Source organism: Ipomoea nil, unplaced genomic scaffold (assembly GCF_001879475.1).
Source record: "Ipomoea nil cultivar Tokyo-kokei standard unplaced genomic scaffold, Asagao_1.1 scaffold0804, whole genome shotgun sequence".
NCBI lineage: Eukaryota > Viridiplantae > Streptophyta > Magnoliopsida > Solanales > Convolvulaceae > Ipomoea > Ipomoea nil.
The window spans coordinates 1,255,375-1,259,621 of record NW_017617232.1 but is presented as its reverse complement, the minus strand read 5'-3'; the positions used below and the strand labels follow the sequence as shown (position 1 = coordinate 1,259,621).

Below are 4,247 nucleotides of genomic sequence, written 5' to 3'. Positions count from 1 at the left end.
TCCGGCCGTTCGGCATGCTTCCCACGTAGCAACCACGTGTCGTCGTCCCGGGTGCCCTGCCTGTCAGTGCGTGGAGCCGCCACGTGTCCCTCGTCAGCTCTCTTGCTAAAGGGCTACCGCTCGGTGGTCGACACTGCCACTCGGGCAACTCCCGGTCATATCCCGACCGGGTTCTTCACAAGAAAACCCGACCTGTTACCTGCAAAGACAAGAAGACAAAGACAAAGGCACACCAGCCGGGGTAAAGCTATGTCGGTCGGGATATTCCCTACCACATATAGTTCTAGACATACGAAACATCAAGAAGACACTCAAATAGTTCCACAAAAGAACATTGGGAAGTCAAAAGACCAAATATCGAGTCAAAAGAATCACGGGGAACAAATCCCACAACAACCATACCACGTACCCCGCGGGTAGGCCCCTACCCGTGGTTCCGCCCGCGGGTACAGGCCTCCATTATCTTTGTACCCCGCGGGTGGGCGGCGGGTTGGACCCCTACCCGCCGTTCCGCCCGCGGGTACACACATGTGCCCAAAATAATCCCTTCGTGGATTTTCAACTCCAAGCTCAAATTCAAGTCCAAAACATGCCAAATCTCACCCAATACAACAAAATGACTTGAATCAAAGGAATAACCAAGCAATGGCATAAATGAACCCTAAACACAAGCTCTAGATATGCATTTTCACAAGAGAATGCATAAACACTCACATTTCATAGCAAAATCACATGTAGAATCCAAGAAATCACATATAGGTAAGCAAAATAGATTTTGTAGAGCATGTGTTACCTCTTAAAGACTAAAGACCTTCACTTTACACCTCAACAAGCTCCTAACAAAGCTCACCTTCCAAACCCACTTCAAGAACACACCAAAAGATCATAAAGATCCTATCTTTAAGAAAAGACACCTTAGAAAATACTAAAAACACAAGATGAACTTAGATCTTACCCTCCTAGATGCCCAAATGTATGAAAGGTTGAATCTTGGAGGCAACTCTTGAAGTTTTGGCAAGGCTTCAACTTGGCTTGGAAGAAAAGCTACCTACCTTTTTAGCGAGAAGGTGGAGCTAGAATTTAGAAAGTTTAAGGAGAGAAATGGGGGTGGTCTACTAGGTTAGCTTACAATACTAACACCAAGTGAAAAGTCAAGAATACCCTTACTAACATAAGGAAGTGTAAGAGAACAAGGGGACTCCTTATAAAGCTTAAGGTACAACTTTGACTTTGGGGTTGACTAGTCAATTACTAGTCCCCGACTATTGAATTTTCAGGATTTTTAGGAATTAAATCACCAATTGAAATAGAATTAATTACTCAATTAGTCCCTTAATTGATTTTGGATTTCGCGGTGTCACATCCTCTCCCCCTTCAAAGAAGCTTCGTCCCCGAAGCTTGGGTACGACGAATTAAAAGCAACCGGTGAAAAGAAACAACATTGTGACAAGAGATTCAAAAACGTTCTATCTTGGTCAAAACTCAAAAGGGGTTTCACAAGAATTCAAAACAAGGAAGAAGGTATTTCAAAGCAAGGATTGGCAAGAATTTAACAAACGGATATTTTGAGCATCACGAACTCTAGTCCCAACACAAACACCAAATTCTAGCCAACAACTACAATCTAGACAACCAACACAAAACACCAACTACAAAGCTAACTAAACAACAAGGCAACAAGCAAAACAAGCACAAAAGCAAACCACAAGCAACCAACAAACGGTAGCTACAGCTAAGAAGGTACAACTACTAAGGAAGGACGAACAATATAACCACAGCTCCACACTAGAAGAACTCGCTTTCCGACTCCTCGGATTCTTCATCATCTTCTCCTCTACGGCTTGAACTGGCTTCAATCTGATCCAGCCTTCGGTGCACGGCGACGAATTGCGTTTTCATCTAGGCAAAACACTCTTCAATCATGCGGTTCTATTGAAGAAGCAAGGTGACAACACGCTCCTCATGCGTCATGGAGTCGTGCTCCCTCTTGGTGCGAGCTTCCCTCCTCCGTTGATTCTCTTCACTTTCAGAATCACTTTCTTCGGCCTCAACAGCTTCCGGTGTTCCCACCTCATCCTCACGGCCTGCTTCATCTTCAACTTCCTCATCGCTAGGGGTGGGCACAAATCGGGTTAAACCCGAAAAAACGCGGGTTCGACCCGTTATGACCCGATTCGGGTCGGATTCGAAGTTGATCGGGCTGAACCCGTAATAAACAAGCCACAATAGCATTACAACGGTTCGGATTTCGGGTTTGAGGATTAAAATTCGAATCCGACCCGAAACCCGAAATTACCTAGGTATTTAAACTATAGTTTAGGGTTTAGAGTTCATTTTTCATAGTCTCAGATCCCCTGCGCCGCTCACCCCTCTCACTTTCTCCGTCTCTCACCTTCTTCACCACTCTCATTCCTTGCGCTCACCCCTCTCACTTTCTCTCTGTTTCTCACCTTCTTCACCTCTCTAAGCTCTAGCCCTCTCAACCTCTACATGCCTCCGTCTCTAGCTCTCCGCCAAGCCGCTTCTCCGTGGGACGATGACTCTATCTCCATCTACGGCTCTCCGCCTCCCGGTGACTCCGGTGAGTACCTCGTGTCGTCTCACTTTCTCACTTTCTAAGTTTTGATTTATTGTCTCAACTTATTCTCTCACCTCACAGGACGAAAACCCTAGATATTCTTCGATCTAGTTAGCGTACAAGTAGATCCAGGGAGATCTCCTTCGAAGTTTCGAGTTTCTGGACCTCTCCGGTGATCATCTCTGGCCATGAAAATCTAACAGGTACTTTACTACTTTATTAGTTTTTTTTTTTACATAAAAATTTAAAGTTCAACAGTTTTTTTTAATTTGTTTTCCCTTTGTATTAATTTGCCAAAGACATTTTTAATAATTCTTTCTAGAAATTATTGGTCGTTGTACATTTTTTTTTCAACAAAAACTGTATTACAGTGTTTTTCATGTTCTTGGTTTTATTAGTCATTGCTTTATTTATAGATTTTATTAGTCATTGTTTTTGGTCTTCTTTAAATTTTTAAAATTTGTATTAGTTTTGGTTTTTTCATTTTTCTTCCAAAAAACAAGTTAGTATACACTATACAGTATTCTCTCCCATAAAATATTACATTTGTTCATTGTGAAGTTGTATTTTTTTCCTGATTTTTGTGTTGTGTTGTTCTAAACTTCTGATTCAGTTAGTCAAAACTCAAAACCCAAATTCTTTTGGTTTTTTTTCCAGAAAATTTTAGTTTCAACATCATTTGCAAAATTTGTGACTTATTATAAAAGATTTAGGAATGTTATAAAAATTGTAATATTTTTTTCATAAAAATTAATTTAACAATTTAGGCCAGTGAGTAAAATTCACGGAGTTCATCAACATTTTGTGTTTATTTCTTCAAGTTCTGTAAGTTTAATTGAATTAACAATTTGTAAGTTGTAAAAGAAATTAAAATTGGCTGATGGAGATTTCAGTTGGGAAATATTAGAATATTAGTATGTTATTCTATTATTTGTCGTGTTCTCCCATGATTAGTATGTTAGTCTATTATTGTTGTTTGAGATAAATTAGCTTTACCGATTAACCTTTGTATATGTTATTGTGCTTCAAAATGTTATATTTTTATTTTATACTTTTATCAACAATAGAGCATATTTAAGTGCATATTAAATTAAAATTCAATTTATTTTTTCTCATTCATATTTTTTAAATTTGCAGGTTGCATTGTTATGGATGGAAATTTGCAAATCAGTGGTGGTGCATTGGTGGTATCAAAAGCTGCAAGCCTGCAATAGACAATTAAAAGCCTGAAAAATCAAACCAAAGCTGCTTTTGATTTTTGTTGCCCCCAAAGCTAATTAATGCTTTTGATTTTGTTGCCCCCAAAAGCTAATTAATGTGTGGTTTAATACAGTTGGACACTTAAACGCATGGATATAATCAACTTGAGTGGAACTGAGTGGAAAAGAACGCAACATAAATAAACATTTTAACGGTTGAATTATCATCACTCAATTAATTTTTACAAAGTATAAATAATTTCATAGAAATCAGTAATATGTTACTTAATATTTATTAACTTCAAACAATGAATAACTATAAATGACACAACAAATCAATATTTATTCAGATTTTTGGAACAATTAGAATTTCGGGTATATTAGCCCGAACCCGAACGAAGACCGACCCGAAGCACCCGAACCCGATGCATGACTTCTTTATATCGGTTCGGTTTTCGGACTTGAAATTG

General features: G+C 39.2%; 1 long non-coding RNA gene across 1 annotated transcript; it reads left to right on the top strand.

The window, feature by feature from the left end:
• Window positions 1–2,668: 2,668 nt before the first annotated feature.
• LOC109177410 lies at window positions 2,669–3,885 on the top strand. Its single transcript, XR_002053577.1, has 2 exons — window positions 2,669–2,781; window positions 3,716–3,885. It is a non-coding gene; the product is annotated as an uncharacterized LOC109177410 (long non-coding RNA).
• The last annotated feature ends 362 nt before the right edge of the window (window positions 3,886–4,247 follow it).